Genomic DNA, 25,637 nt, shown 5'->3' with positions numbered 1-25,637 from the left:
ATAGAATATCTAACAACCCATTCCCCTTAAAAATCAAGTAATACAATTTGTGATTTCAACAAATATTTTTGAATATTTGTATATCATAAACCAGCCTGCTCAACTCGAAACATTAAACACATAAAAGATATGGTAAATTAATCCAACATACAATTTTGGAAATGAAAACTCATTTCTTTCTAAATAAATTATCACTTAAAAAATCAGATAACTAATAAATGAAAAAAAACTATGTGAATTAAAACTTGGAGATACAGAATGTAAGAAGAAATGAGGTTTTAGCTAAACAGCCATGAATATTGAGGTCATTCTCTTGGTTTGGAGTTCTCATTTAAACGGTAATATTCAGCTTTATGAATTTAGGGACTTTGCTGAACATGGAATTTAGGCTTTTAAAAAAACTAATTATTTCTTTGCTATTTTTATATCCAAATATACTCTTCTCATTACTCATAGAGGACAGATCTTCACCAATCCCCAAAACTGTACACTGGGATACAATTTCATTTAAGCATCCCTTGAAAGTAATTATTTATGATCTCCCCAGAAATAGTTTTATGATTCTATCGAATTGGGAGGAGATGAGAGATTACCAGTAAAATAATCTGAACATCTGATAAACTAACATAATTACATGGCTAATACATTTTAAAAGTTAGAACAAAAGAAACCAATAATTCCAACCATATAAGAGAAATAAATTGATCTAATTTAACTGACCTTTCAGGTCTTCTCAAAGTTACATTGATTTTTAACAAAACTGATTTGAGATACTCTTTCTACATTATCAAAATTTTATGGATCAAAATTATTATTAACAAACTTGGTTTATTGAGAATTATGCTGGTTGTTGTTTCCATTCATGCTCTCTGAATAGAAAAGATCATTTTGAAATTCATGGTAGACAATTTTATAAATTTGAAGGGTCACTTCCCTAGGAATCTTTCCTACCCAAGGTGTTCTATCTTTGAGCAATATCCATCAGTTATTTTGCCATAATTTCTAGAGTTCAGTTGTCTCTGGGGTGTTTTTTAAAAAACTTCAAGCTTCTCATATTTTAAGTTTCTCTGGAGGAGAGATTCTCAACCTTGGCTGCAGAGCCCTAATGTCCAGCCCAGATCCCAGACTAATTACATCAGAAACTCTAGGGGTGGAACCCAGACGTCAGTAATTTCTAAAATTCTCCAGTGGTTCCAAAGTGCAGTCATGGTTGAAAAACACATCATTTAGAGTGAGAAATGACCTCAGGCTGTCTTATAACTTTCCTACAAATAGCCCAACCTATTGCAAATGGTTAAATGGCATCACTGAACAATTTATGGCTGTAAAGGAAAGCTATGTTTTGCTTCAATAAGGCTGAGATTTTTTCTATAAAATCCGTGTGTCTGTGTCCCTGTAATTTGAAATTTGAGCCATCACCTGGAGATAAAGAGCTCTTGCTTTCGTTCAAAGCTTTAATGTAGTTTTTCCAATTTAAAAATGACAGCTTTCGGTCAAATGCGGCCATTTAAACATGTACCTTAAAAAACACTCTGTATAAATTGTCACTCTCAAGGAAAATGCTAATAACTCAACTGTATTAGTAAGGTGTAAATGTCTTTTTCTCAGAGCATTTTATTCATACAGAATTCCTAAGGGCATCTCTTCTCTCTAATAATTTCCTTATATGGACTATTATGCATTAAACTCTTTCTGCTAACCATTATGATACCTGAAACTCCTTCATATTGAGTCAAGCATTTTTAGTTTAATAGCTTAGAACAGAATCATCTTTGTAATTCTGATCTCACCTTTAAATTTCAACTCCAACTTATCTGCCTACCTCTCTAAAAGTTACTGCAGCTTTAATTTTGAAAGCTCTCTTATTTTTCACTAATTTTTTCTTAGGCTCATAACATGGTAGGAGAAAGTAAAATACCTTTCCTTCATCCATAATTAGCACACTTTCCTCAAATGATTTCACTCTAACTTTGACCTTATCATAGCATTTTCAATAGGAATATATATTTTAAATTTGTATAATAACTTTGTTATTTTCTTTAATGGGACCTATCAACATTTGAGTTTTCAAATTTGTATTTCAAAATATCGCAATTTAACTTTTAAGAAATAAAACTAGAACATGATCATTAACAATATTGTAAATCCAATTGATCTTGTAAACACAGTAAATTTAACAACTATGTGATTTACTGGGCTTCTTTCCATGTAGTTCACATGTGAAACTAACTAGAAACTTTAGAATGGGCTATTGAAATTTGGCTTACAGGGCCAGCAATTTAGCTCAGTGGCACTGTGCCTGCCTCGCAACTGTAAGGCCTTGAGTAAGGGGGGTGGTGGGAGAGAAATTTGGCTTATCACTTTTAAGTGATCTTTACCTTCTATTTCAGTTCATAGAATGGTAAGGTTGGGCAGGACAAGAATATCCTCTCTATGTAGTCTTTCTTTCTTTTTTTGGTACCGGGGATCAAACTCGGGTCCTTGCGTTGCGCAGCAGGTGGCGAATCCACTGAGCTAAATCCCCAGCCCTTATGTAGTCTTTCTTGACCTGCTTCCCTAACTAGGCCTGATTAGCCATTTGGTATTCCTTCTTCTTGTACATGTTTATAATAAAAAGCCCTGATCAGGGCTGGGGATTTAGCTCAGTGGTTTCAAAGCCTGTCTTGCAAGCGCAAGAACCAGAGTTCGATCCCCGGCACCAAAAAAAAAAAAAAAAAAAAAAAAAAGCCCTGATCATTTTAGAAGAAATTATTTTGTTCTCCTCTTCATAACTCTACAGCTGCAATTTTATCTGATTCATTAACTGTATCTCTTGCAGCTTAGAAGCTCACATTATGTGCTCAGTAAATGTTTACTGAATTAATGATGAAGGATGTAGGTGGCAGGGGGCGGACATTTGTTAAAAGCTATCAAATTGTATATTCAGTATCTGTACTCCATGTAAATTGTATGTTAAAGAATAAAAAGAAAATATTTTAATTCTCCTTGGAACAGTTTCAGAATCAGATCCTCACCCATCATAGAATTTGAGGCTTTCTAATTCTTCACAAGATGATTAATATGGAGCTTGGTAATTCATATTCTTCACTAGGATCAAAAATTTACTTTACTATTTTACAAAACAAAGTTTACTGTTTAATTCAAAACATATTCAAATAATGTTCAAACACACATGAAAAGTTCAAGGGAAGTATTTTATATACTAACAGATTCATTGTAATAAAATTGAAATTTTCGGTGCTATTTGGTGGGGTTGGGAAAATTTAGTTACTAAGCAGTGACAAAACCCATTTATAGTCATATTTTGCATAAAAGAAACCCTCTGAAGTGTTTAGAAGATATCAAAAAGTTAAATATAAGTAACTAAATATAAAAATTGTATATAAATTAAGTCAGTATAACCGCATAGGGACATTATTTCTCTAAATCTAGCAATCTAAATAAATTTCGCATATAGGAATATGCTTCTTACAAATGACAGTATTTCTCATGACCAACAGATATCTAATCAACCATTATCAATTAATAGTGAAATGTCACACAGAATAAGAGAATACACTTTTTTTTTGGTACTGGTGATCAAGCTCAGAACCTTATGCTTGTGAGGCAGGCAGCAGAACCACTGAGCCAAATCCCCGGCCCCAGAATAAGAGAATAAATCCTCACCCTCAAACAAAAAATTCATCGCTGTCCCTTTCCTAATCATTCTCCTTCCTCTGACATCATTACTTGACCTTTTATAGATAAGAAAGCACAAGAATCCTGAATTTTAAAAACATGACAGCAGAAGCATGGTTTGATTGACATCAAAATTTGAAAACATATAAATTAAGACATGCAATGGTAAACTATTGCTGTCCTAACAAAACAGATTTATAGAATTAAAAAAGGTTTTAGGATACAGAATTTTGTCTGTTTTCCTAAAAAGAAGGTTTTTCTTTAACAGAGTATTGTGCAATGTATTAATACATGAAAATAAATAGAAAGTAGCAGAAGTGAATGAATGCCTACAACCTTAACTGCTGGACCATTCTTTCACATTTGGTAGTGGATCATACTGGATAGCTATAGAAACTTTAAAAAAAAAAAAAAAGGGGGAAGCCTTGTTGTTTTACATATATGAAAAACTCCTGCTCTCTGGGAGGGCATGACTATTCCTTGGTCACAGAATGAGTTTATAGCACAATATATGAGATATCCATGATTAAATTGTTTTAATCTTGTATTTCTAGATTATATTAAATATATGATCCCGTAAAGGAGTAATCATTAACTTTTAAAACTTAATTTCATGAATTGATTTACTTCCCATAAAACAGAAATAGCATCATTTTGCATTGCAGTTTGAATTTCTCTTTCCTACCAGTGCATAAGACTGTTGCATATGTAAATGAAATATACCTCTTAGCATTTATGTGTTTTGCAAATGAAGGTGTCTAAAATAAATTGTATAACTCAATTTCTGGTTTTGTTGTAAACCACATACTAGTTAATAGTTTAGCATCCCTTATTTGACTTGGTATTTTCAAAATTGATTTATTGTACTCCCTACAAAACTGATTAGCTCTAATCTCACAAATGCAATAGGTTTCTCTCGCTATGATTATTATTATGCAGTCTTTAGGTCATTATGTGTTCTCTCCATTTATATAAGTGTGATTTATCATCCATTTTCATCCATCCTGAAAGCAAAAGTTCTGCCATTTTCTGTTGACTATAGTACTGCGCATTATCTCAATAACACCCATGTTACAAAGAGAATCCTATACAAATGCCCTTATTCTAAATCCAGAATTAATTCCAAGGAGGGCCTAATGTGTCTTTTACATTTTGCAGTAGATATGGTTGATGCCTTAGAATTTAAGCACAATTAACCTGAGTTTATGGTTTACTTCTACTGATTATTAATCGACTAAACAAGATGGATTTTCAAAAGATTTTTAGAACATGATAAATAAGTGCCACCAGTGATTTAGACTATATTGAGGCAATGACAGTTTTCTGCTTTAATATTTTCCATTCTCAGATTGTAATTCATTCTTTAAAACTGAAAATGGCAATTTTATGAGCACTATATAATTACACATCAGATTTTTATCCAATGTGCAATGACTTCTACTGATTCTTAGTAAAGCTGTATAGACCTGTTGTCCTGGACAGCTACTTCACAGCCATATGAATGAGTTATCTTGAGATATGTGTTGTTGTCAAGTAACAAAAATAAATTTAAGAATTCTTTATCTCTTACACTATTGAAGAGAACCCAAATTAAGTCAGGCTTCAGAATTGCCAACATATTGCTTCTCTGAGTTTTCTCTTAAAGTTATCAAATGGCAAACACATAAAACAATGAAGAATCAAGTTACAGAAAATCATCATTTTTATATTGCATATGAAAACTAGGAAATGATATAATACTGGAATGAAAATATTTTAATATTCTGAGTTTCAAAGATAGCACGAATTAGATTTAACATAAACAGTATCTACAATATCTACATTTCAATCAATAATTCATGCATTTACATTTACATAAATTATATCAGTTCCCTCAAATCACTCAACTACCACTTTTGCTATGGTAAACTTTGTTTTTGTATTGAGGATTGAACTGAAGGCTTTTATACTGAGCCCCGTCCCTAGCCCATTTTACTTTTGATTATGAGGCAGGGTCTTGCTAAATTGCTAAGTGGCCCAGGTTGGAGCTGAACTCTCAACCCTTCTGCCTCAGCCTTCCAGAGTGCTGGGTTACAGCTATGCACCAACATGCCCAGCTATTATAAACTTCTTTGTGTAGGGGTTTGATCTTTATAAAGAAAAATCCATGACAAAATGTGAGATATACTGAAAAAATCAAATGGAAATTTTATTTATATTAAATGTATTTATAGTATCAAGAAAATAAGGAAATCCAACATAACAGTGAAAAACTCCTTTGTGTAAATGAACAACTTATATCAACTTTACTTAAAAAAATCTTAAAACAGCCAGGGATTTAGCTCAGTGGTTCCTCCACCTGCCTCGCAAGCACAAGGTCCCGAGTTCAATCCCCGGTACCAAAAAAACAAAAAAGTCTTAAAACAATGTATTTTATATATATTTGAGTAGTAAAAAATTCATACATATGAAATGATCATTTAAACATTATTAATAACAATAAACTATGGAAATATCTTCAAAGCCAATCTTTGCTAAAAAAAGGTACATCATTACAAAGGACAACTAGAAATGATATTATGTACTGACATAGAAAGATCTCAGTAATATAAAATTGAGTGAATAAAGAACTTAAAATGGCAAAACATGAATAGTCTATTACCTTTGTATATGATATAATGCTAAAGTGCAGGCCTTCCATGGAAAAAGGGATTTTGCAGATGTGATTAAATTAAGGATTTTGAGATGGAAAGATTAACTTGGATTATCTAGGTGGGGCCAACATAACCCAAGGGCCTTCATAAGATTAAAAAAATAAGTAAAAGAGAAAGGAAAGGGTATGAAAATTAGAAAAGTTGTGATAATGGAAACAGAGTTAGAAGGATGAAATCAGAAAGACAAGAATGCAGGTAACCACTGAAGCTGAAAAAAGTGAGAACCAAATTCCTTCCTGGGATCTTCAGAAGGAGGAATTTTAGCCTCATAAAAACCATTTCAGACTTCTGACCTACAGAACTGTAACATAATAGATTAAGCCACTAAATTTGGAGCAATTGGCTACAGAAATAATGGAAACAAACAAACATTTTCCAATCAATTTATAATTATTTAAATAATTGCTAACATAAGTCAGTAAATCATTTAGAAAAAATTTTAAGCTACTTGTATGAGAAAATAATTCAACTACAATAATGACACTTTCATATTGAAATCTGGAATTCAGAAACACAGTTTTAAATAATAAAGTTGATCAAGATTGTGTAAAATATGCTTTGAAGAAAAGAGGCAACACAGACATGAAAATCCTTTCTGAGACATACTATATAACTCACATAAAATTTTTGGAAATTCATAAAATACCCAGTGAAAAGTTAAAGATATTTATTATTTTATTTTAATCTATGTGAAAGACACGGGAGAACTTTCTAACTTGTTCAGAGTGGTTCTCTTGTTAAATTAAACAATACAATACAGATTTTGAATAATTAATATATATCTATAATCCACTGCAGTCATTTAGCCATCAACTTATAGTTTATAAAATATATATATTATATATTTTATATTCTCCTAAGTAACTGCATTGAAAAGAAGTCTTTGAGGGGGAGGAAAGGGAAATTAGAATTTTACTTCAAAACTACTTGGTGTGATAGAAAAGCTAAGTATCAAATGATGTTGCTCTACATATGACAACAGTTAAAATATTTTAACTTTATATATGTCAAGGACTTTTAGGTGACTCGAGAGAAAAGTCATTAATCCAGAATATTTTATTATCAAAAAAAGCAAAATATGGTTCATACAATTCTTTCCACACGTGTTAATCTGGAGATAAATTTTACATCTTGAATAGTGATTTTTAAATTATAATTCATGAATTTAAAAAATTAAGAGTGTAAATACTTTAATAATCAATTACCACATCCAATTAGTCCATAATCATTGAAATATACAATTGGGACTAGAGCTCATTTCAAATCTCAAAATACAGAGTAACTTAATTCAGCGCTCCATCTGTGTGTTGGTCTCTAGAGTCTGACTAACAGCCTCCAAATTGTCTTCTGAGTTTTCCTAAAAACAAGACACCAGTTTGGAATCTATTTTAACATTACTTGCAATATATAGGGACTCACAAGGCATCTGGTTTGACTTTTCCCCAATCAAAGTTGCTAGTTATTCAGTGTCAGAAAGGATGCAAGTATTCCCTTGAAATAGTGCTATTATTTAGAATGCAACAATAGAGAAATCAAACCCCCAGACCTTATATTTTCTATTCATAAAATTGTAATTGGTCTTTTTATGACTGTGTTTTTCTTGAGATAGAGAATTAACTTTATAGACATATATGGGTTATCCATAAAACTCAGAAATAATAGTTCAAATTTTCATTCTCCCAAAAGAACTAGGATCTGGTGCCTGCCCCGCAAGTGCAAGGTCCCGAATTCAATCCCCAGTACCAAAAAAAAAAAAAAAGAACTAGGAATAAAATGAAAGCATTTTTTTTTAACTTCACAGAATCTGCAGAGTTTAACATCATCTCTTAAAATGATATTAAATTTCATTTATTGTAAATAACTGGCAAAGGAAAAACTATGGTGTATTCTTTGTAATAACATTTTAAATACCAAAAACTCCTCAAAAACTTTATAATTTCACTTGCAGAACAAAGTGGACTTCTGGCAGATAATCAAATGTTTATACTTCACCTGTCACGTGGCTATGTGTGCAGCTGTTGGGAAGTTCATCAGGTTCAAAGTCTGTCTGCTTTCACTGCCCTCTTATGATCTGGGCTCACTGACCTCCTGTGAGCCTCATTTTACTTACGAGTTGTGATTTAAAATACTTACATCAGGCATCTACAGATATATATATATATATATACTGAGCACAATTTCTTATTGATAATAAATGATCGATAAGTGGTTGCTGATGGTAAGAACAATCAAACAGAATGGACGTTATTTGGATTCATGAATATGTAAGTTCCAGATGCAGAAAGTTATCCTGTCAGAGCTAAACACAGCAAGGATGTAACTTTATGAAAAGAACCAAAAGCGTAAAAGTGTGCCTCCTTTGTTTTGCCAAAAGTATGTCCACTGTTTGTTTGTGTGCTTAAAGTTAGGATTTATTTAGCACTTGAATGTCAGTACACACATGTGCAAATATACACACAAAATAGTTTATTGTTTTTAGGATATCTGATATATTGTCTCCATGTTACTGTCTGTAAATCGACTCTAATTTTTTAAAATTCCATAAAGCAATGAGCAATAAGCAATGATCAAAGATGTACACAATGTTTTTGTTGATATAGAAAAAGTATGTATTTAATGTATATAAATGAATTTTGCACATATTTCCATGTGTAGTTTTCTTTTCTGCAAATAAGATTACAACAATCTATTATCTTATAAAAAAGAATGAAAATGGGAACAGTAGAAGAATGAACTCAACATTTAAATAGAGAGAAAGAGAAAAAACAAAATAAATCTGGTGCACAAAGGCAAACTGTATGAGAGGAATATCTTGCATTGTTTGTACAGAAGAGCCCTTCCTGACTGCATTCAGCTCCTTACTTAACAGACTGATTATCTGTGTTCAGAGCTATCTTCTGATGAGATGTAGTGTTGGGAGCAATGCTACATAATTCTAGAGAAAAATCATTTGGTTAGCCTAGTTCTCTTTCCTACAGCCCAGCTACAGAGTAACTCCAGTTTGGCCTCCGGTCACAACTGAGACTTCAGTGATCCAGTGATGCTGTGATTCTCCAGGACAAGAAACATCCTGGGAGAACAAACATCTGCTCAGTTCCTCATTGTTCTTGGACTGATTAACATCTTGTTTGCCGGAGATGTACTGAACTCTCCACAAGCCTTCCGTTACACCTTGTTTATCCCAATGTGAACTATTGAACTCTCTGCAAGTCATTTGTTACATTTGTTTCTCCCGATGTACTGAATAAAAGGTGTGGTAAGCTGGAAGCTTTGTCTTTGCTGCCCAGAGCAGCACTGATCAGACCCAAAGCTCAGCTTCTTCTCAGTCTCATTTTTCTACCTTTCCTGTAATTCGCCGTGTGCTGCCGTGGCTCGCAGGAGACCAGAACTCACTGCACAAGTTCTGGTAACGTCCCCTTCCCCTGTCCCCTACAATGTAGCATATTAGAGAGGAGTGAAATGTTGACCAGAGTGAGCGGAAACCTCTGACACTAATGGGGAGAATGGATTTGTACTACTCTTCAGAGTGGTTAACATGGCTGACTCCCACCATAAAATACCGCTTAATGTTGTCCTCCACTATCTCTAACTTAAACTACTCAGCAGTCCTCAGTGGACTCAAACAATGAGACAACCATGGCTTTTCTGTTCTTCGGGTAAAAGAGTATTACATCATTTTAAGCACCAGTTTAAATTTTAGTACAGCTTAAATTTAGATTCGGAAATCAGTGGTCCACTTCACCACAGTTTACAATTAAACTCTATTTTCCATTTGAACCAGCTCTCCTGCAGTCTTTTCACTTAGGTAGAGCCATTGATGTTCATTTGGGCTAGACCTCTGTACGTTTTTCCTCAGCACCAAGAATCTTGTGATGTGTAACATGATTTCTTCTACTGAGGTTTCACTGTGCTATGACTGTGATAACCCTAGGGGATAAAGTAAAGTAATCTTGTTTGGTTTTCTCTTCCATGGGTTCCACAAGAGGTCAAGGGAGAATATTCAGATATTTTCAATGACAGTATATCTCATGAAAGCAGGGTAACTTGAATAGGATGTCATTTAAGCACAAAGCCAAGGGTGGATTAAACCTAGTTTAAATTCTGTTTTAAGATTCCCAAGAAAGAAAGAGTCTGGTAGAACTCCTCAGTGTTTCTCAACTTTCGGTAATATGATTAAAAAATAATCGTTTTCATTTTAAGTGCTATCCCCAGATTTGGAGCTGTAAGGACATTTCCTGACTCCTACCTCTAGAAGGACCAAGGATCACTGAATCTTCAGTCCTAAAAGAGCTCAGTCAATAATCTTTTCTTTCTCCATCTGACCCCTTTGCACAGGTCTGGTCTAGAAAGTGGTCTAGGAGTTGTGAAACCTTCTTTACTTGATCTTCTGGATAACACGTAGATGAGAAGAGGTATCTTTTGTATTATCTTTACTTTTTTGTATGCCAGCCCAAGCTAAAGTAGAAACATTTCAACCCAAATAAATGATTTGTTTCACATCACCAGCCTATGCAGGTGAAGCTGTGATATAAAACAGCATGTCACTGTCCACATCTTCATAATCGCCATGGTACTGAAGAGCCACAATGCTACAGAGGTGTCCCGTTCACAATTTGGTTTCCAGACCAGCAGCCTGGACATCATCTGAAACCTAGTTGGAAATGCAGTAGCTCTCCTGCACCTTAAGTAAATACTGTATCAGAATCTACATTTCAGCAAGTTCCCTAGAGAAGTTATATGATCCTAAAGTTTTAGAATCACTAAAATAGGGGTAGATTGGTAATGGTGGTTTAAAAATTATATCCAAAACTGTACTCCTTGTTAAATTTACAACTTCCAAAATACGTGTTTCATGAAAATTGGGTTTTACGCTATTGTAAATGTATTTTTGAAATATTAATTTTTGTAAAGTTAAGCAAATTTCTTTTCTGTGGGATTTATGAGAGCCCGATTAAGTACTGTTACACTCAAAAAGAAAAATGACACATAAAATATTTCTCCAAGATACTGACTTTGAAATTTGGTTTTGTTTGAGTCATATATGAATATTTCCTGGAACACTGTCTCAAAAATGGTGCTTGAATTTGTGAAGAAATGGTCAAATTTTGTTATATAAGCTGTTTAAGATAATAGGAAAAAAATCATGGTTTGTGGTTTGAAATCACATATTGGAAAAACATTATGTAAAATACGTTATCTAAACACTATCTATAAAACAGTGATGTATACCACTGCTCTATCCAGACTCATCGCTCTTGTTCTGCCTGCCAGGATCAGGAAGTCAGCACTCAAATAAATGTCCACATCACTCCATCTGTTCAGACTCAAGATTTCTCTCTTCACTTGCCCCTTATCAAAACAGTATCATTATTACATTCCTCCTAAGGTGGATCACCATAGAAAAATTCTGTTGAAATCATCTTCTGATAAATAATATTTAAAATTGCCTTTATAAGCTATTTTATATCACTTTTTTAAAATAGGGAAGACCTAACCTTTAAAATCTCTTATCCAAAAACAAAAGAATCTAGGCACTGTTGTAATTCAAATATCTTGTGTCTAAAAACAATCCCTGTGAATATGGTGAAACAGAATTCTGGTGGAATTTTGGAATTAATAACCATGTACTACAAAATCACATAATATGCAAATAAAGACATGTTGGTACACATTATTTCCTTTTATAAACATAACTGCAAGATCATTTAAGTACTATTGACTTTTTTATAATTATTACTTTTTTGAGGGGCGGGTACCAGGGATTGAACTTGAGTCCTTGCACTGGCGCAGCAGGTGGCGAAACCACTGAGCTAAATCCCTGGCCCTTTTATCATTATTTATGACCTAGGAAGATATGTTCTACCCTCAGAGGGTTCCACTAACAATTTTTTCTCCTTTTCATTTACAGCTTATCATGGACAATTTGTATTAAAAAAACAAGCTAGGGCCAGGGATTTAGCTCAGTGGTTCCGGCGCCTACCTCGCAAGAGCAAAGTCCTGAGTTTGATCCCTGGTACCAAAAATAAAAATAAAAATACAAGCTACTTCTGAAGATATTATCATTTTTTTTCCAGACATAATAGTTTCTGGCCAAAAAGAAAAATCCCCTCATTTTTGGTCTCCTTCAATTTTATTTTGTAAATACAGTCTGGTTTCTCTTATTATACGCTTTTTGGGTCAAAAGAGTTATGCAAACTTCTTAATTTAAGCAAATGATTTAAGTAATGTTAAAGTTTAGTTAAAATTTCAACTTAAATACATCTAGCATCACAATGGTAATTATTCCATATATTCCACAGCTACAAAGATGATCAATGGTTATTATTTTAGTTTACATATTATAGTCTGATTCATTTTAAACTATCTTTCCCACATAGCATTTTATAAAAGAAGCAATAAACACCTCTCTCTCTAATATATATATATATAATGTATATTCAAAAATTAATTTAATGCATATGTAACACTTTATTTCCAATTTAGAGGATATAGGAAAAGTTTAACATATAAATATAAATATAGATAGATTAGATAGATAGATAGACAGACAGACAGACAGACAGACACAAAGTCAGATAGTGGTAAGCACCATGGAGAAAAGCCATTTAAATGAGCAAAAAAATGGGGCCAGGGATTTAGCTCAGTGGCACCGTGCTGCCTTGCAAGTGCAAGATCCTGAGTTCAATCCCTGGTACAAAAGAAAGAAAGAAAAAAAAGACTTGGATAGGGTGGCAAGAGGTTCCTAATTAAGAAATATTTAATGGGTTAGGTATATAATTTTGATCAGATTATTCTAATTATATTCTGCCTCTTTAGATGAAAATCAGTGCTGTTTATATTGCATTTGAAATGATTACCTATTCACGAGATCATCCTTTGTGTATTTTTTGTGGCCCATGTTTTTTAGAACATACGAAGTCTTACAAAATTTACCCCAAACATGCTCTTTTCATTTTACATGCTAAGTGAAGAGGATAGAAACCTTATCTTAATCATACAAAAATGTATCTATTTCCAAAAAACTGTATCAGTTAGAACAATTAATTATGCTAACAATTGTAATGAGGGCTTTTAAGGAAAAAAATTGTCATTTGTCCATATTATAACCAAATCGTTAGTCAAAATAATAAAATTGAGGACAAAATTTTTATGAGCAGCTTGCTATCAGGTAAGAAAAACTGTAAGAAACTACACTTAAGAATTTTTATTCAGATGTTCAGGGAACAGATAAATATCATAAAATTCAATTTTTAAAAACTCACCCCTAGAAAGGTTATTAGATTATTGTAAGAATCAGAAAAGCCAACATAACAAACAAAGATTTTTGCCATGGGGCTGGGGATTTAGCTCAGTGGTTCTGCCACCTGCCTCACAAGCACAAGGTCCCAAGTTCGATCCCTGGTTCCAAAAAAAAAAAAAAAAAAAATTTTGCCAAGTGAAAATGAACACTATCTGTTTTCAAAACTTACACAACATACATTGGCATTAGGCTTCGGCCTTCTGGACAGACTCATGCAACTGGACTCCAGCAGGGAGAAACCTCTTCCCCCTCCTGGCTGCCATGCTGAACTCTTACACTGAAATTCTGCCTTCAAGCCTGCTTTTTTTCAACTTCTCTGGACTGTTGGGTGGGAGGTACCAAGACATTCTTAAACATATAAATTTGTATCAATTCAGTCAAATCTGAATTTTTAACACAAAGTAAAATAATAAAATATATAATGGAAATTTAGTCATGTATAATATGCACTATAATGTTCTATGATGATGTAACAGTATATATGACTACATATAATAAAAATAATGAATATGCAATCAAGAATGTATTACATAGTAATATACATAACCAGTGTTACATTGTATATTGACAGTTATATATACATAATAATATATAACATATTATTAATATATTATTTATTATTATTGTTCTATAACAAGAACAACTCTGTCAGACAAGTTTCATTATTTCAACTACACGTGTGAGAGAAATAACAATGAACCTTGATTATTTTACCCCTTGTTTTCACTTCTGCAGCATTTTTAATCAATTATCTAACGTTTTTTTCAATATCTGAGTTTTTGGGACATATACTGGATTTTATATTCCAAATAACAATTCAGAAGAGCATAGCATTATACCATATTTTTATGAAAAATGAAATTTAAAAAGCTGCAATATTTTTAGAAATTTTTTGTTTTCAAAGAGATTAGTGACCATAGATACCTAAATAAGTCATAATCATATATCTGTGTGTATGTATTTATACAATCAAATATGTGCCTATATAATGCGCACTTACATGTGTGCATATGTATACTTGATGGGTTTCAGTCTCTAGCCGTTTAATATGTATAACGTTACACACCTTGGATCTGTAATGAGGAACGACATATCTTTCACCCCGTCTGTGTTCCAAGTAGAGTACTGTTCCAGGCTCTCCTCTAATGTGTCATCCCTCTTCCAACAAGAAAGTGACTGCTGAGTTAGGACATTGGTCAGAGGGCTAGACCACCATTCTGTCAATAGCTGGCTTCACAGTCTTGGTCTTGTCATCTAACTTTATGTTTCCATTTCCTGCCTTTTCCTTCCACCACCATCCCCTGGCAAATTTAGATTAGTAAACTCTGTTGTGCATTTAAGATTCTCTTATTTAAAATTTTATCTTGAGGGCCAGGGATTTAGCTCAGTGGTTTTGCCACCTGCTGCGCAAGTGCAAGGACCTGAGTTCCATCCCCGGTACCAAACAAACAAACAAACAAACAAAATTTTATCTTGAGCATTTATATCTTACTAGCAAACTAAGGTATACATTAAAGGAAAGGCTTTCAAAAAAGTTATGAAATACCTCATTTGTAATTGTTTACTGGACAAATTTTCATTAGAAACTAAAGATGCTAGTTAAAACATAAGTAGAAGGGTTTAAAAATTACTGCAAAACAATATCTTTACATGCAATGCTGGTTTTATAAAGGATGGAAGTAATTGTAATAACATATGAAAGACAGAAGGCTCACCAGACTGTGGTAGCAAATAGGGAGAAAAATATATGTGGAGTAAAAAGAAAGTCAAAAGAAATGATTAAAAATATAGTGGAATAAACATGTTAGTATTCTAGGTGCACTTTGATTATGAGTATCTGTTTCCCTGATGTTGATCGGTTTGTATTTCTTTCTACTGAGAATTCAGTCAAATTATGATCAAATTATTGATGTTCTTGTATTCATTTTGCTACAATAGAAGAAAACGATTAGGAATCATCTCATTTTGCTGTAATTGTGTAGTTGTTAGCATGAGTTTGTTTTCCATTCCCTTCATCCTGGTTTCATATTGAACCAGAGTCCCTACATGGAAGAAAACGAGGTAGAGAGAAATACTGCACTCATTTATGGCATTATTTGTGTTCTTATTGAAAAATTGAATTTCCTTTGTATAAGAGAATTAAAATAAATTTGTGGAATCACCTAATCCATTGAATTTAATGAAATGAGACTTGTTCTCATAAGTGCTTTTGAGTATCACTCCTCATTGTTTTATAAAAACATCAGTGGTTTTCAGAGTATTAAATGGGCATCAAGTGAGCACTTAAGAAAATGTAAAACTATCAATGACTTATTGTAAAGATGAGACACGGCGTGCTGCTATTTGTGCAAAGAGGTAGACAAGGTGCATTTTTTCTTCTTCCTTTCCAATAATGAAAAAAATCTATCTCCATTAACTCTATAGTTTATTTACAGATACTTGAGGAGCAGAATATCAGTACATTTGCAGCACTTTCTAATAAGATTCAGAGCTGTGTGACTAATTAGCAGAATAAATCAGAGGGGTTCTTTGTAAGGTAAAAAGATAAATGTGTTCAGGGGGAGTGAGTGAAAGAAAACAAAAATAAATTTTCTGCATGAAAATCAGTATTCTCTTGAAAACGACCTGACCAGAAATGAGAACATTTTTTTTCCTTAGGTTGAAAAATCTCAGCTTTATCCTATTGCCTAGAATTATAAAACATCATACAGTATCCAACTGAAAGTCCTAATGTGCTTCTTGGCTTTTGAAAGAAAGCATGAGGAAGAAAGTAAACATTCGGTATAAGGACCTTCGCGCTAAGGTTTACTTGGAGAATGTGAAATAGGGTTGCTTGCTCATTTTGAACAAAAAGTCTTTCTTGAATTTATAACAAACTGATAGAATAATTTTAGAAGGAAATAAAGATATGAAGACTGGAGTCTAAGAAAAGATTTTAATAAGATTAACCATCTATTATATTAATAAATAGGTTATTGAGATGATGAAATTTTAAATTGAATGTTCATAGCCTCTGGAATGAGGCAAATCATGGTTTTTCTTACTCCTGCATCTGCACTAGGACTGTCAGTTGGATCAGCATTTCTGCCAAGACCCACATAATACTGACCTCCCCGAAGCCTTCTTTCATTGTATCAGTTCCACAGCTCCTGCCATCACTGCTCCCCTGACACCTCCAGAACTCTATTCTTTTGAACAATACATCTCTATCAATAATTATAAATCCCAAACAGGGTTTCGCACAAAATCATCAGGTTTTAAGTGCCACAAAAGAGTTCTATGTATAGCAGACATTTCTTTTTTGTGTGTCTTTTATTTGAATTTTTATTTTTTATTTTTTTCCATTAAATTTATTGGTACATTTTAGGAATACAATACAGTTACATTCATCATTGAGATCTTGTACCTTTACATGATGGATGTTGGTTCTTATTTTTTCCTCATTCCCCTGCCCTGCCTTCACCCCCTCTACCCTTCCCTATTTGCAATGACTTTATTTCCATTTTTTTCCTTTTCTCATATTTTTTCTTTTCCCTTCTTTCTGCAAGTCTGAAGTAGTACTAGTTGTTCATGGGGTAATGATGACCATATCATGCTGGTGATGATGACAGCAAGATAAATCATCCTCTCCCTCTCAGATCATGTAGTAAGCCCAGAAAATATCTTAGGAAAATTTTAGTAAAGAAGTTACTCCTTTCTCCTTACTCTTTAGCTATGTATTTTAGGTGTCATCTGATTGCTAAGATGATAGATAAAGACAATCTGACTTCTTTCTTATTTGTACCTCTTTTCTGTCATTCTCTTGATGTGTTGCTCTGGTCAAAATTTTGAGAACAGGAGTGGTGGTAGTAGACAGAGCTTGTGTCTGTTTTTGAGGGAATACTGTTCAGTTTTTCCCCATTTGGTATGGTGGGTTTACAATAAATGATTTTTACTACTTTAAAATAAGGTTTTTTTATACTTACTTTCATCCATCATGAAAGGATATTGAATTTTGGTCTTTAAAAAAGAAACACTGAGGGCCGGGGATTTAGCTCAGTGGTTCTGCCGCCCGCCACCTGCCTGCCAAGCTCAGGGTCCGGAGTTCGATCCCCAGTACCAAAAATAGAGAAAAGAAACACTGAATCTTCTGGAATATAAAATGGGTAAAGCACTTGAGATATAGGCATTGGCAAAGGCCTCCTGAAGAGAGCCCCCACTGCAAAAGAAATAATCCATAGAAACAACAAATGGAATTATGTCAAATTAAAAATGTTCTCCACAACAAAGAAAACAACAGAATCAAGAAATAATCTACATCATGGGAAAAATACTTTGGTAGCTACTTCTCTGATGGAGAACTAATATGTAGAACATATAGAGAATTCAAAAAATTAGATTCTGGGGCTGGGGATTTAGCTCAGTGGTTCCGGCACCTGCTTTGCAAGCGCAAGGACCCGAGTTTGATCCCTGGTACCAAAAAAAATATATATATTAGATTCCAAAAAACACCCAATCCCAAAAATTGGCATTTGAGATAAACAGACACTTCTTGAAGGAAGAAGTATAAATGGCCAATAAGTATGTGAAAAAATGTTCAGTGTCTCTGAGGACTAGGGAAATGCAAATCAAAACAACTCTCCGTTTTCAGCTTACTACAGTTAGAATAGGTATTATCAAGGTCTCAAAGAATAACAAATGATAGGCAAGGTGTTAGGAAAATGGAACCCTTCCACATTGTTGGTGGTGATGTAAACAAGTACAATCACTATAGATATCAGTGTGCAGATTCCTCAAAACTAGAAATAGAAATTATATCTGATCCAGCAATACCTTTCCTGGTTATCTTTCCCAAAGAGTTTAAAGTTATCATATTAACATCATAATGTTATGTCTACCATGTCTATAGTAGTGCAATTCATTACAGCTAAATTATAAAAATACCTATATGCCTATCAACAGATGAATGTATGAAGGAAGTATGGCATATGTATGCAATAGAGTTTCATTCAACCACAAAGAATGATAAATTTGAGTCATTTGTAAAAAAATGGATGGATCTTGAGGGTGTAATGTTAAGTGAAATAAATAAGACTCAGAAGGTTAAATATCACATGGTTTCTCTTGTATAAAAAAATAGAAAATATAAATAAAGAATAAAAGAAGAAATGGTAGGAGACAGGGAGGTAAACTTTTGGAGATGGGGAAGTAGATCTGGAGAGAGGAGAGAAGAGGGGCTAGGGATTTAGCTCAGTGGTTTGGCCACCTGCTGTGCAAGTGCAAGGACCCGAGTTCAATTCCCGGTACCAAAAAAAAAAAAAAAAAAAAGAGAGAGGGGAGAAGAAATAGTGGATTCAGAAGGGAAACCATTTATATATATATGAATAATGTATAAATGTACAAATTCCCCACGGCAAAGGGAATTACTATGTATTATAAGTATATATGAATTAAGAAAACTTTTAAAGGAAGAAACTAGGAATTAATACATCAAGTTTTTGTGGATTATGTAAATGAACTCTTTGGTGTGATCCAATTTTGTTAGTGTATTTAATGGTAAAGTAAAACCTTGGATTGGGAGTAACTTGTTTTGTGACTATTCTGCAAGACAAGCAAAACTTTCTAAAAAATTTTAACTTGATAAATGAATGATGTCTTGCAATATGAGTAGTACATGATGCCAAACATTACAGATCACAAACCAATGGTTCTTCTCTCCATCTTTCTCTGTCTCTCTGTCACTCTCCCTCTCCCCCCGCTCTATCTCTAGGTGCTCTGAGGGGACTGTAGGTGATTGGTGATGATTGTCTCTCAACAGCAATAGGCTATGGAGGGGATCTTACCTGCAGAGGAGGAGGAGAAAAGGGAAGAGGAATTCCACACTTCAAATGAGATTGAGGAGATGTGTAAGATGTGGAAACCAGTAAAAACTCTGGTAGAAAAGCACCATCTGAATAAGGCTGTTAGCAGTGTCTGAGAACAATGCAATGTAACATTTCAGCTAAATCCACAAAAGGAGGAAAAATCAAGTATCACTGAATAGGTTCCTTGTTAAAGTTGCATGACAAGAAAAAGATTCCACTGAGCCAATAGATAGCAGTGATTCCATTAGTGATAGTGAAAGTCATCCTGCACAATAATCCTCCTCCTCTCTTGTCTCCTTCACACCAGCCGTGAAAGTTTTCAAAGGCAAATGCAAGTTAATTTATTTTCTTTACCTTTTGTATTTCTTTTATTCTTTTGTATTATATTACTATATTTTGATCATTTTTAAATGAATATTGTGGGGTTGTGGAGTGAATAACTTGAGTTTCCATTATTATTTCTTATGGGGAAATTTGCTTTGATATACAAGTGTTTTGGATTATAATCATGTTTCTGAGACGAATTATGGCAACAAACTCAGATTTTACTGAATTACTAGATTTCAAATTACCTTAAAGTTAAAATAACATTAACATGCACACTAACACCTTTATAGCATGCAGGGGCAGGGCAGTAAAAACTACAATTCCAAGAATATTTTGTTACTAAGGTTTCAGATATAGTTTTAGTTTTACCAGTCCCATATCCTGTAAGACCCTTATTGAGAACTACGTCATAAGACCAAGTAAAAGGCATCCTTCTGCTTTGGTAAGCCATTTGTCTCAAATCCAGATTAAACATCATCCTAACTACAACTGCCATCCCTCCTACAAAGGTAGCTTCCGATTCAGTAGGTCACCCAACAGCAAGTCACACACACACACCTTGTTCCAGAAACTCAGCATAGGTATTGTTTTTTAACTGCATTAATTAATCCCTCAGATAGTTTTACATTTTAGAAAAAGGTGTATTATGAGGCAGAATAAAGTTTACTCTTTTCTTTGCAGCTAAATACCTTTATTACAACAATTGGTAAGATAATTGTGTATGGAAATGAGAGTATAAAGAATAGATTATAAAAAGATTTAAATGGCATAGAAAACATCATACAGAGTAGAAGCAGAAAAAATATCTCCAGATTCATGGGGAAATTATGAGGTCAAAGAATATGAAATTAAATATAATTACCAACCCTCCATGGTGAAGTAAAAAAGGGCACGTTATGACATATACTGAGATTTACAATTGCAGTTGAGGAAGTCACATTTTAAGCAGACAGTCTGCAGAAATGGGGAACATTAAATTTTCTGATTTAAATTGCATATGGACCTTAAAGGACTCAACAGTTACCTCCTGGAAAAGAAATCCATTATTGCTGATAGCTAATCACACTGAGGATCACTCATGTGTGGTTCTCACAAGTTACACTCCTGGTTCTCTCCTACTCTGTCCATTAAAATACTTGACTTGTGGCAAGTGTTATATACATATACCTGATTTTTCCCAACGCCTTATCCTCTTAGTTTCCTAAATGTTTCCATTCCAATGATATCTACCCTGGTCATTCCTGCCAATGTCTGACCCTAGACCTACCTCGTCATGACCCAAAACTGCAACATGTGCCCAGAATGGTGATGTAACATATACTTTTCTCTGACTGACATCTCAAATCTATGTGGCACTTTGAAGTCATTGGTACTGTAATCTTTCCCTGTTCCTTACTCCTTTTGTGCTGCAGAACATCTCTCCTTCCAAAGTTTAAATTTCCTGGCCGGTCATCATCACTCTTGTGAGCCCTCTTTCTTCCCTTTCCCTCTCATGTTTTCCTGCTTGTTCAGTGCATCTGCAACTCTGGTTCAATCCACCTTTTCCCCCATCTTTACCTGACCCATATAAGGGAATGTGGCTAGAGAATGCTGCACTGACATGCCATTGTGACTCATCCACTCAAAATCCCACTCTCCAGGCATCTTAAGGTAATTATTCTATACACACTTTTGTTTTCAACCATTATCTCTTGGGATTTTTTTGGTCTATTTCTCTCAATTTTCTCCTGCTATTCTCATTGTGTTTATGTTAGTATACTCAATACTCTCACATTTCTTTCAAATTTGTTCAGTTTTCTTTATACTTTTTTCTGTCTCTTTTCTTCCAGTTATATGGTAACAGATTTATTTTCACTGATTCTTCCTTCTATCTGCCCAAATTTTATGCTGGAGCCCTTCTAATTTTTCATGTTGGTTTATTACAATTTTTAACTCCAAAATTCCCATTTAGTTCTTTTAAATAATTTTCATTTCTTTATTTACATATTGTATTTGAGGAGGCATTGCTAACATACATTCCTTTGTTTCTGTAAGCATGGTTTTTTAAATTCTTTTAACATGTTCTGAACACATTCAAAATTGCTGACTTGAAGTCTTTGTTAAGGCCACCAACTGGGCACCTTCAATGGCAGCTTCAATCACTTTCTTTTTCTTCTTCTTCTTCTTTTGGTATGGATTACACTTGGGTAATACTTTTCTGATGTATTTGTTTCATTCTTTTGAAAACTGAACATTTTAGGTAATACACTGTGGCAAATCTGGTTACTTTTCACTCACTACAGGGTTTCGTCCTCAGTCACGTAACTGTGTAATGATTTAGCTGAACTAATTCTGTGAAGCTTATTTTCCCCATGTAGTATGGCCTCTCAGATGTGTTTCTGCTCAGATTATTTTGCATTTTCATTTATCTTATGGCTTGACTATGTATGGGTCACCCCTGAATTATCATAACGCACTTAGTAGTGGCAAGTTGTGCGCGAGTCCCTTTGGCAAGGTAGATGCTTATTCTTCATCGTCTGATGCACATTTGGGAGGCTGCTTTCACAATTCTGAGGCATTTATATTTTTTTGCCCATTCAATCAGGGACCAGGAAGTGGCCAGTATTAGCTTGATAATTTCCTACTTGATTATAGCTCAAAACCAAAACCTATATGTTATCTTTTTTTTCATTAAATTTATTGGTACATTTTAGGTATACAGTACAGTTACATTCATCATTGGGATCTTGTACCTGTACATAATGCATCTTGGTTCTTATTTTTTCCCCATTCCCCTGCCCTCCCTTCACCACCTCCACCCTTCCCTATTTACAACGACTTTGTTTCCAGTTTTTCTTTTCCCTTCTTTTCTTTTCCCTACCCCTTTTACTCCCCTAACCCTTTAGACTTTTTCTTCCTATTTTGCAATACTAATTATACATTTTGATCCTTATTTACACTTAATCTTTAAGATCCAATGATACAAAATGGAAAGTTGTTTCCTGGCAGGCCACTAGGGGCCTCCCTGGCAGGCTTGGGCACAGCCCATGCACTGCAGTTTCCAGGAGAGCAGAAGTCAAGGACTCGGGCCCTGGTCAGCCAAGCTCTTATCCTACACTCATTCCTCACCCAGCTGTCTCATGAAAAGTGATCTTTATTGGGTAAATGTCCCCAGGACCCTCTGTAGCCACCCCCCTTATCTGGCAGAGGAGGGAAACTCCGAGGACACTTTTCTCCACTGCTAGTACTTTTCTATTGTCGGCTATTCCCCCCTCTGCCCCTTGGGCCCCATATTCATGATAGGGCGGGAGTTTTTCCTGCATGAGGCTCCCAGCAGCACAATGACTGCATGTGCATCTCTGCAAATTCATCTAAACCTGGTCCAGTGCTGCTCCATAGGGAAACATGGAACACTAGGGGAGCAGGCACCTCCTTTCCAGCATCTTGCTTATAATACTGTTGAGTGAATGAAGCCTTAATAATTACTCCCACTCTGCTTTACTGTCTTAATCAACTTCTCTGATGCACAGTGCAAATTCCAACCATCATTTTTGAATGGATACAGCTTAGGCAGGTAGTCTTCTAGACCACCCAGGATAAGTGTGACCTTTTATTTCCTATGATGATGATGATGATTGTTAGTTTGCTTTGCGATGCTGGTGATTGAAGCCAGGACCTCCACTCTACACTGAGGTACATCCCATTCATTCATTCATTCATTCTTCTATTAATATCTATTTATTATTTTGAGAGATTCTCCCTAAGTGACAAAGTTGCCCATGCTAGGCTTGAACTTGAACTTGTGAGCTCTCTGCTTCAGCCACCCAGGCTTCTGGAATTCCAGGCATGTGTCACCATGCTAGGGTTAGCATGACTTTATTTTTAAGGCTTGTTTCCTAGGAGTCACCTCTGGGTTAGAATTTCTTATTATTTAGTGAGAGTTGCATGTAAACACTGAATGCCAGAGATGCTTCTGCCCATGTTGATGAGTCTGTGTGGCTGAGAAATGCTTGAGAGTGGACCCCACTCCCTGTTCTAACTACCGCTGAGTGGGTGGAATCTGATGCTCACATCCTTCCCACACGTTCCCAGTAACTGTGATTCCAAGAGGACCCTTCTCGTGTTTTGCTAGGTTTTTTTTTTTCACTGTGGAACTAAGAGGCTCATGTTAATTACTTCTTGCCAGCATCTTCATTATTTAAGTCAACATCTTTATATATGGGATTCTCTATGCTCTTGTCCAAATAAAGTTAGCATCCTCAGCACAGATCTGAAAGAACTGCTGTGGCCTGAATTATGTCCCCCACAACAAATGCATATGGTAGAATCCTAATCCCAAGGACCTCAGAATGTGGCTGTATTTGGAGATCAGATCTTTTACAGAGATAACTAAGGTAACATAAGATCATCGGGCTGACACTGGTGCAGTATAACTGGTGTCCTCATAAAATGAAGAGGAGGACACAGTGAACCATAGACGGAGGCCCACAAGAAACCAGGCCTGCCTGTATCTTGACTTCAGACTTTTAACATTTAGAACTGTGAGAAAATGAACTTCTGCTATTTAAGCCACCTAGTCTCTGACATTTGATTATGGGAATCCTGAGCAGACTGATACAACCATTGACTGTTGATGAACTTGCTGGAATCTAGGAGATTTCCTTTAGCTTATTTCTTTACAGTTTTATGTCATTAGGAAATGTATAGACCTTTAAATTATTATTGAATTTTTCTTATTATTTTATAACTTTCAATAGCTACACTGTATACTGAAGTGGTTCACTGAACTCCTAGACACTAATACAGATATTTTCCTATCTGCTCTCTCTTCTACTATATTTCCTACTCTCTGCTGGTAATTTCTTTGAAACATAAATCTACTTCCTTTGTCCCACTTTCTCCGATTCTTACTCCCCTTTTTTGGCAAAAAATCCTGATTCAGATTGACTGGACTTGCAATCTCCAACCCCCTCTTCTCTTCTTCTGCTAAACCCATTCCAATTTGGCTTTACTCCCACCACATTTGCTACACTGCTCCAATCAAGTCACCAATTATTTTCTTGTTACTAAATTAAATAGAAAATTTCATGCATTTTCTTATGTGACTTACTAGAAAGATTTCACATACTGATCACACTTTCCTCCAATACTCTTTATTTAGCTTCAATGAAAACACAGTCACTTGTTTTTCCTGTCATCTTACTCATTTCTTCTCAGTTTAATGTACTTACTTCTCTACTTTTCAACGACTTGTTAATGTTAGAGCTTCCCATTTTTAAATCCCAGTCTTGATTCTTGTTACTTCTTCTTCAAGGTATTAAATAACACATCAATGCCAAAGACAAAGGCATAATTATATCTCTTGTTCCTCCATAGCATTCTCCACCTTATTTGATTTCAACTCCATCATGCCTGTTATTTAAATTTAAAAAATTTAGACTGATCCTTATTTCTTCTTATTCTCCATACCCCATATACAAAGCACCAGCAATTCCTGTTGGTACAGTCCCTTAAATATATCCAGATGCTGAGCACACCTCACTACTTGCTATGGTAACACTGCATCCTGCCATGATAGTTCATTATTTCATTTTACTATCTTCAATAACCTCTCAAGTAGGTCTCTCTCTAGTTCTATCCTATCAATCCACCATTGGGCTATTCTCCCCCCACCCCTTCGAGACAGTGTCTCCCTCTACAGTTCAGGCTGGCCTTGAACTCACTATGTAGCCCAGGCTGGCCTTGAACCCATGACAATCCTCCTGCCTCAGTCCCCCAAGTGCTGGGATTACAGGCATACATCACCATGCCTGTCTC

The 25,637-nt window shown here is 34.7% G+C and overlaps 1 protein-coding gene across 10 annotated transcripts in view; it reads right to left on the bottom strand.

The window, feature by feature from the left end:
- Positions 1–25,637, bottom strand: part of Gpc5 (glypican 5) — a 1,453,028-nt gene that overhangs the window by 817,088 nt on the left and 610,303 nt on the right. The window lies entirely within an intron of this gene.

This window comes from Heterocephalus glaber, unplaced genomic scaffold (assembly GCF_053883595.1).
Source record: "Heterocephalus glaber isolate CG9 unplaced genomic scaffold, H.glaber_assembly_v1.0 deba00001577, whole genome shotgun sequence".
In the NCBI taxonomy this organism is placed as follows: Eukaryota; Metazoa; Chordata; class Mammalia; order Rodentia; family Bathyergidae; genus Heterocephalus; species Heterocephalus glaber.
The sequence above is the reverse complement of the archived record's forward strand: the minus strand, read 5'-3'. Positions and strand labels throughout refer to the sequence as shown.